Here is a 9,889-nt window from a genome sequence, read left to right on the forward strand (position 1 = left end):
TTCTGATCTCTAGAGAAGTTTATAATCTAACAATTCATAAATTAATATTTCAAACAGCAAAATAGATAAATTATACAATATAAACTATGAAAATCTGGATGATACCAGTGTGAAAAACTTCTTTCTGCAGAACTATGCCAACAGATTCATGTCAGGATTCCCAATACCACATAGAAAATGTAAATGAAACAAAGTGGTTTTGTAAACACAGGTCACACAGGTAAACATGAGATGCAGTAAATAATAAGGCAACTAACACAAGTCCATAGAAACAGTGAAACAGGATCCCAGGATACCCAGGTAACCTGGGGACTGAAGTACTGGATAAATGGCACAACTGCAGGTACAGGTTAGTCAGAGAAAGCAGATTTGGCTGGGAAGCTGGAGACCAGGCAAAACAGGATGACTGTGGGAGACCCAGGTTTTCCAACTATGACAAATAACTGCAACTGCAGGGTGTTTGGTTTGGCAGATTAAGCCGGGAAGCTGGTACACTGGTTTTCCAAGTTAGACAATGGACTACAGATAATGGATGTCTGGAGGCGCCGGAGGATCTACAGGAGTATTAGGCAAAAGGAGATTCAGGTAAGCCAGATGTCAGCATTTGGAGATCCACAATAATACCAGGGAGTAAGCAGGTGCAAGGTCAAACAAAAGTGGGATCTGCAGTGGCGCACGCAGGGGGGGTTTCTGAGTCTCCAGAAACCCCCCCTGCGCTAACTCAGTGCCCACCATAGCGGCACAGTCCTATACAGCAGCCGCGGCACTGTCAAAGAAGCGTCCGCTGCGGTGCTGTTTTGTGAACAGCACCACCACGGAAACCCCCCCCTGACAATCCTGCATGCGCCCCTGATCTGGGTCACAAGTGGAGGTGCAAAATTTAGGAACAAGCAGGAGTCCAATACCAGGGATGAAGTCGGGATCAGATCACAGGAGTTTTTACAGTGAGACCAGCAGCAGTGACAATTGACAAACTGGCTCAGATTGCTGGGAAAGGCATTCTCTTAAAGGCCAAGCACAGGTGATTAGGCCCTAGGAGTAATGATGAAGACTTAACCCCTTGCAGACAGGAACAGACAAAGGCAGTGCAGCCTCTTGGGAGGAGATGTTGAAGTACAGCCATGGGCAAATCGTGACAATTCACCATCTAAATGACCATGTATCAAATTTTCTCAATATAACTTCTTTTAAAAATCCAACATATTACCATCAACATTCAGACATGTAGCAACATAGGCAACAGCATGAAGGGAAACTCCATCCAGGTACATATTTCACTTCACTCCCGCTAACTCATCCCTTGAAATTGGTGCATATTGTTCCTTTGCACCTGTATCCATTGAGGAATTGAGAGCAGCAACATCTTACAGAGATCATTAATCACAAAACAGTAGGGAAGTGGGCAGTTCTGTCAACCTCACGATTTAGATTGTTATAACCTGTGAATTTCCCCTGTAATTAAAATTTGTCAAAAATTATACTTTTGCTGAATAAATAGTACTGTCTTGAAACAAGCATTAGGACATTGAAATGTTATCATATTCAGATACATTCAATGATATGTCGTTAGGATCAAAACTAGCCTCACTGCTGATTACAGGACGACAATGTACAGTGTGTGTGTGTGTGTGTGTGTGTGTGTATATATATATATATTATATATATATATATATATATATACATCAGGGATGCTCGGAATCAGTTTTCAACCTTTCAAATCCAAGTACCAAGTCAAGCTGGCTCAGTATGTTCCCGCTTCCTTGGAACTGAAAGTGAAGCAAAATGCCATTGTTGCATCATTGGATCTCACAGGGATTTAGATTCCATGAGTGCCTCCCTCCCTGCAGGGCCAGTGCCATTTCTCAGACAGACACAGGAAGGGTAGCAGCATTCGTGGCAGTCTCCATTGACATTGCTCCATGCCATTGCTCACACAGAAACAGGAGGGATGGCAGTGTTCTTGTCAGTCTCCAGTGACATTGCTCTGTGCCATTGCTCACACAGAAACAGAAAGTGTAGTAGTGTTATTATCACTCTCCAGTCTCCAGTGCCATGCTCACACAGAAACAGAAGGAGTAGCAGTGTTGTTGTCACTCTCCAGTCTCCAGTGCCATTGTACAGTGCCAATGCTCACACAGAAAAATTTCACATGTAAAAGCCGAGCTGGAAAAAAATAGTAGTAGAGTCTATCCACGAGTGCTATGTCTAAGCCTGAACTTTCTGATACTGTACTCATAAAGAAGCCTCCTTTCACCATTTCTGCAAATGTGTGGATGAGCAGCCCAAGTGTAGCATGTGATATAGAAACTGAGGATGCCACTTTGGATTTGCAACAGGATGAGGGGGATATTTGTGTAGCTGACTATGGCGCTAGTGAGGATGTTGATGATGAAGAGGATGTTGTTTTTGTAAGTCCTGCACCAGTGGAAGCAGTTTTTGCCAGTGATAAGAAGAAGCCCATTGTCATGCCTGGGCATAAGACTAAAAAAAATCTACCTCAACACCAGTTTACCAGACAAGCATTTCCTCACCTCTACTAGAAGGATAGAAAAATGAAAATTATTGGGCTACGAAATGCCATTCTACCCACTGTATACTTAACCACAGATATGTGGACAAGAGTAACTGGGCAACTAAAGATTATATGACTGTGACTGCCCACTGAGTTGGTGAATCGCCTTCAGCAGCAGGAACAGCAGCAGTATCTGCCAAACATTTCCAGATTTTTCAAAGGCAGTCTACTCTGTGTATCACCATCTTCACTAACAGGCATACTGCTGACAACCTGTTAGGAAAACTAAGGGATATCATTACAACGTGGCTTATCCTGCTTGGACTCTCCTCAGGATATGTGATTTCTGATAACGCAGCCAATATTGTGAAAGCATTGGCTGGGGGAATTCTATCACATTTCCTGTTTTGCTTACACAATCAACTTGGTGGTACCAAGCACTTCAGCCACAAAAGTGGCACTGTTTGTCGCTGAAGTGCTTTGTTTGTTAAACTGTACGTGTCCATTTTAACATATTTCCAAGGACAATTACATCTTGCACTGTTTGACATTTAAACCTTGGTCTAGCAGCTTGTGTAACTGTCGGGAATTCAGGTGTCAACAGTATTATTAGGTCACCAATTCACATGGTGGACAGTATGATTTGGTAGATTATTCAAATGTGGACAGTATTATTATAGGGCTAGGGATTTGGCTAATGACAGGCCTAGGGACAGGTCTATGGATATGGACAAGTCTAGGGAAAGGGCAAGGGATAGGTTCACGGATAGGGACAGGGTTAGGGACATGTCTAGAATAGGGACAGGGATAGGGATAAAGATATGTCTAGGGATAGGGACAGGGATAGGGACAGGGATAGGGTTAGAGTTAGGGATAACACTGTCTACATTTGAATTGTCAACCTAATATATACTTTCTAAATTTCAATTGTTGTCCTAATAATACTGTTGCTGTCAATATATTGTCAAGTTTATAACCTTGTCTAGTCTGCTACCCATGAATCATATTATGTGAATCCGACATAAAGGTGGGTGGAGGGCCCAAGGACAATTCCATCTTGCACCACTTCTGTTTTGTGCCACTGCTGTGTAGTAATGTTTCCTAGATGTGCTATGAACTACCGTGTGTTTATGCCGTTGCCTTGTCGATTAGTAACCAGCCAGCTCGTTGCAGTCTTAGAGTTCATTGACAGCACTGTTAACTTAGCTACCTCAAGCCCATTGGTACATTGTTTTTTGGGGGCCCAAACAAACCAAGCACTTCAGCCACAAAAGTGGCACTCCTTGTAGCAGCAGCATTAGAAAACAGTTGAGTTTGATCTTTATATTGACAAGTTTGTGTTCAAGAGAAAACATGATGATTGTGTGAGAATGAAAAATAAATTACAGTTCTAACTTTCAGTAAAACTGGTGTGAACAGATGGAAAAAAAGATAATCTCTATTTGGATCAGGGATTTACTTGGTGTGGTAATGAATATAATCCTACACCAGAATGTGCTATTTGTGGTGATAATTTCGCAGATGAAGTCATGGTGCCCAGTAAATTAAAGTGACATTTCACCATGTGACATGGTCATCTTACTAACAAGCCTCCATCATACTTTGAGAGAAATGTTGGACCAGAGAGACTTCTGAATGAGAGAAAACAACAGAGCCTGATATTTTCTAAAACAGTCACAATATCTAATAAAACTCAAGAGGCCAACTACTTAGTTGCAGAATTAGTGGCTAAAAACATGAAGCTTTATACAGAAGCAGAGACACTTATTTTCTTTGCTTATAGCGTCATAGTAAAAACACTGTTTGGGAGCGACTTAGAAAAAGAAGTTAAAAAGATTCCACTCTCAGATAATACCATTAGCAGACAGATACATGACATGTCAGCAGACATAGAAGAAACTGTGTGCGTCTTTTGTAAAAGAAAGTTACATTACAGCACTCCAAGTAGATGAGTCTACAGATATTGGAGGGAAGACTCAACTATTAGCGTTCATTTGTTACATTAGTAATAATAATATTTAATACATTAAGTAAATACTTGGAAACTGTTGGTTTGTTCTGGAATTTGTAGAGATGGCGCTCCATCAATGGTAGGTTCAATGAAAGGCTTTGTATCATTAGTGAAGAAAGAAAACTGTGCTGTCATAACGGCACTTTGTTTTCTCCATCCTGAGGCGCTGGTTGGAAAAACAATATGCAATAATTTGAAGACAGTACTAGACAAAGTTGTATAAATGATGAACTACATAAAAAGTAAGCCACTTAAATCATGACTGTTTAGCAAACTATGTCAAGAAGTTGGTGCAAAGAATGTGAATCTTATTTTGCACACAAGCAGAATGGCTTTCAAGAGGCAAAGTGTTGTCACAAGAATGTGAATTCACGGATGAGTTACCTACTTTTTTACCCTTGAAACAGCAAGAAGAATTTTGCATGTTGCTTGCTGATAACACTTGGGGGTAAATGTATCAAATAGCATTTTTTTGCAAATCGCCGATATCTTCCAATGTATCCTACCTAGTGCATATATTGGGGCAATTTTCACCAAGGTTCATTTCCTACAGCTAACTGTCTGCAATTTCATACTAGGTCACCCCCTCCACTGCAGTTTGAGCAACATAGGCCTGCGCCCCTTACGGATCCCCTTCACAGCAATATCCTCACTAGCATTTACCCACACCCCACCACGGCCATGGTCGTGACACACCCCCACCCACCATGTCTCCACTTCTATTTTCCCTGGAGACCTTGTCGCAAATCCCCTTGTTACATATATGAGTCAACCACCAGTAAGAGCTCATTTGCATCTGGAGCTCTTAGGACCTAGTATTGCGTCGTGTGTAAGAGTTTTTTTTTATTTTACCAAGCCGAGGATTACTGGATTTATTATATATAAAGAGCCAGGATCTAGGTGAGAATTAAAGATTGTGAATGAGGGATGTTTTGGGGTGTTTTTATTTAAATTAAAATGTTTACACTTGGTGCACTACAGGTCCCAGCTGTTCCTGGGTGCTAGAGCATGTAGTAATGTCGAAGCATTTAATGGGAGTCTGGGCATGCTGAGATCTGTAGTGCAATTGGGACAAAATATATATTTTAATAATTAATATTACTCCACACTCACCACACCCGGGGTGTGGGAAGAGCCTTAGTACTATCAGCACAGGGCTGCTTAAACATAGGGGTAGGGGGGCACATTTTTTTTTTATGGCCTTGATCTACCCAGGAAATACAGCACCTTGCTGTGCAGCCTGGGGCTATTTTGGCATTATGGCAGGGGAACTCTACACTGTGGGTTTTGAGCCAACAGCCCAGGCTGGCAAAGCCTAGTGCTTTTCCAAGGCTGATAATAGCAAATTAAGGGGGACGCCACATATTTTTTGGCCCTGATTTTGCTAGGTTTTTTACATTTATTGAATTTTTTTTGTTTACATCTATTTATTTATGTCAACATTTTAAATATCAATATGGCCAAAAAATTATTTTTCACAAAGTCTGCTGCCATAGTAATTATGATGGCAATTTTGCTTATACTCCCGAATGTCATGAAGAGTGATCAGATGAATGGCAATTAATTTCAAAATCCCTCTTTGCCATGACAATGAACTTTGTCCCAAAAACAACATTTTCACTGCATTTCAGCCCTGTCACAAAATAACACAGGAGTGTTGACGAGGACAAGTCTGGAGATCACTCTGTCATGCTGATTGTTGATTGAGTTAGAATAACAGACTGGAAGCTTTAAAAGGTGGTTGGGGCTTGAAATCATTGCTCTTCCTCTTTTAACCATGGTTATCTGCAAGGAAACACATGCAATCATCATTGCTTTACACAGAAAGGGCTTCACAGGCAAGGATATTGCTGCTGGTAAGATTGCACCTAAATCAACCATTTATCGGATCATCAAGAACTTCAAGGAGAGAGATTCAATAGTTGTAAAGACAGCTTCAGGGCGGCCAAGAACATTCAGCAAGCACCAGGACCATCTCCTAAAGTTGATTCAGCTGCGGGATCGGGGCACCACTTGCTCAGAAATGGCAGCAGGCAAGTGTAAGTGCATCTGCATAGACAGTGAGGCAAAGACTTTTGAAGGATGGCCTGGTCTTAAGAAGGCCAGCAAAGAAGTCACTTCTCTCCAGGAAAAACATCAGGGACATACTGATATTCTGCAAAAGGTAGAGGGATTGGACTGCTGAGGACTGGGGAAAAGTCATATTCTCTGATGAATCCCCTTTCAGATTGTTTGGAGCATATGGAAAAATGCTTGTCCGGAGAAGGAAAGGTGAGCGCTACCATCAGTCCTGTGTCGTGCCAACAGTAAAGCATCCTGAGATCATTCATGTGTGGGGTTGCTTCTCAGCCACAGGAGTGGGCTCACTCACAATTTTGCCTAAGAACACAGCCATGAATAAAGAATGGAACCAAAACATCCTCCAAGAGCAACTTCTTCCAACCATCCAAGAACAGTTTGGTGATGAACAATGCCTTTTACAGTATGATGGAGCACCTTGCCATAAGGCAAATGTGATAACTAAGTGGCTCGGGGATTAAAACATTGAAATTTTGGGTTGATGGCAAGGAAACTTCCCAGACCTTAAGCCTATTGAGAACATGTAGTCAATCCTCAAGAGGTCGGTGAACAAACAAAAACCCATAATTTCTGACAAACTCCAAGCATTAATTAGGCAGGAATGGACGGCCATCAGTCAGTATGTGGCGCAGAAGTTGATTGACAGCATGCCAGGGCGAATTGCAGAGGTCTTCAAAAAGAAGGGTCAACACTGCAAATATTGACTTTTTGCGTAAATTTAATGTAATTGTCAATAAAAGCATTTGACACTTATGAAATGCTTGTAATTTTACTTCAGTATACCATAGATCTGCCAAAAAGGTCTAAAAACACTGAAGCAGCAAACTTTGTGAAAACCAATACTTATGTCATTCTCAAAACTTTTGGCCATGACTATACAACCATGCAGATATTTTGACAGTGTGTACATATTTTACATGTCGACATTTTGAATGTGTGGGCATTATGTATGTTGACATTATAACGGTGTTGACATTATGAACATGTAGCCATTTTGTTGGTCAACATTATAACAGTGTAGATATTATCACTGTTGGCATTATGGTGTAGACATTTTGAATGTCAACATTATAAATGTAGACATTTTATACCCAACCTATAGATGGAACATCACCTCTTGGTCGCGAAATACATGATTCCATGCGGATCCATTCAGTAACATCACATCTGACTAATGTAACTGCAAAGTGAAGGTGGTACTATGCGTAATTTTTTGTGCCCGGGATGTTCAGTCTTCTTTTCCCATGTGTGTTTTAACCATGTTGTTTCCTTTTGTTGATCGTACACCAGAAAGCATATAAGGTCAGGTCTGAACAATCTATTTGCAAGGATACTATTGGCTTAAACGCGTACGGATCAAAGAGAACATTCGCTAACAGGATAGTGAACAAAACACTTGGGACTTGATGATGCCATGTTATGTACTGTATGGACACTTTCTAAAGAAGGGATATTTCCATACGCAAACCCAGTGTGATTCTTCATGTGTGTGGATTTGGAATATTAATATGTGTGTACATTACCATGTTTCTATGTGTGTCATTATGTGAGACTGTGTTATCCTGTTTCTATGTTTGCCAATTGGTGTGGTATTAATATATATTGGATTGTTACTTTAATGTGTCCAGTTGGGTTACCAGTACTTCTGACAGGCTGTAGGGTGAAGGCTTTTCAGGAAGTCCATATATGGCCGTTGCACCCCCCATGCCTTTTATGTCCTCTTATTAAAAGTATTACTCGGTTGCAGCTACCAACATGCTTCTCACATTCACATACCCAATTCCAGTCATTCTTAGACACATTTGTAAACCTTTTCAACATATTTTAAACAAGATTTAAAAAAAAACGGTAAATAGCAGCATTTATCTTCATTCTTAGTCAAACATGACTATCCTCAGATTACAATACTAGAATCATCCATGATTCTCACAATAAATTTGCTGCTACCTGGGTGCAATGGACTGAATTTTGGGGGAATTTCTGTGTTTCTGAAGTGTCGGTCCAAGTTCACCTAGAATTGTGTGCTCCTGCTAATTTGCAACTTGTAGGTGCAAAGTCTGTCTTATTGTAAGTATATGAATGAAAGTCGCTCTCTAGGATCTCACAGATGGTGGAGAATTCAAGTTGCTTTGCAGAGATAATAAGACTGTGGGCCCTGTAAAGCAGGGATTGTCCTCTATTCATCTATTTTGTCCACGTATTCCAACCCGCAAAACTAAGTATGCTCGTGCTTCACTCGATCCACTCCTCATCTAATGCAAACTCTTGTGATTCATAATATTCCATAGAAGAGCAAAAATATTCTCAACCCTAATTCCTAAGAGTAGCATTAGCACATCAGTCATGAAAATGCAAGAGCTCAAACACAGCCACAGTCCCATCATCACCACATTTATATACAAGTCATACAGTGCACTAAAGACTCTAAGGGCTAGATTTACTAAGCTGCGGGTTTGAAAAAGTGGGGATGTTGCCTATAGCAACCAATCAGATTCTAGCTTTCATTTATTTAGTGCTTTCTACAAAATGACAGCTAGAATCTGATTGGTTGCTATAGGCAACATCCCCACTTTTTCAAACCCGCAGCTTAGTAAATCTAGCCCTAAATAGACAAATGAAAATACTTTCAACTCTATTACCCAAGAGTAGCATTAGCACATCAGTCATGAAAATCCAGACATAAAATACAAGATAGATTTTTAAAAGTTATGATTCTCCTGTGTCATATTGATTAGGATCAGTTTCTTTCATGGATTCATTTTAGCACAATTAGAACCCACTTATCATCCATCTAATTAATTTCACTTTCAGTAAAAAGAAAATACAGTATTCATGTAACACAATATAAAAAGATCATGCTGATGAAAAGTTTAAGAAAAGTTGATCATAGAGATAGAAGTCAACATGAACATAACATGTGGACCACACCAGGATGGCCGAGTGGTTAAGGCGTTGGACTTAAGATCAAATGGATATTTATCCGCGTGGGTTCGAACCCCACTCCTGGTATGATTTTTTTTTAAATTTAATTTTAAACGTTCAGGGAATGTGGTCCTTTAGAGAAATTGGAAAATTCATTATATATTAGTTTTTCTTCCATAACATCATTGTCTTTTGGAAGTTTAGAAAATGGAAGTGATCAATTATATCCATATGATAGCTATTATTCTGTGAGGCTTTATTGTATTAAATCTAGTACCCTTTTCTAGGTCAGTCAGCGATTGCTGTTTACAATGAGATCTGGGGTAAATTTGCGCTTGTTGGTGATTTTATGCGTGATATGGGAA

General features: G+C 40.3%; 1 non-coding gene across 1 annotated transcript; it reads left to right on the top strand.

The window, feature by feature from the left end:
- The first annotated feature begins 9,528 nt into the window (after nt 1-9,528).
- Nucleotides 9,529-9,611, top strand: TRNAL-UAA (transfer RNA leucine (anticodon UAA)). Its single transcript has one exon. It is a non-coding gene; the product is annotated as a tRNA-Leu (tRNA).
- The last annotated feature ends 278 nt before the right edge of the window (nt 9,612-9,889 follow it).

This window comes from Mixophyes fleayi, chromosome 1 (genome assembly GCF_038048845.1).
Source record: "Mixophyes fleayi isolate aMixFle1 chromosome 1, aMixFle1.hap1, whole genome shotgun sequence".
Taxonomy (NCBI): Eukaryota; Metazoa; Chordata; class Amphibia; order Anura; family Limnodynastidae; genus Mixophyes; species Mixophyes fleayi.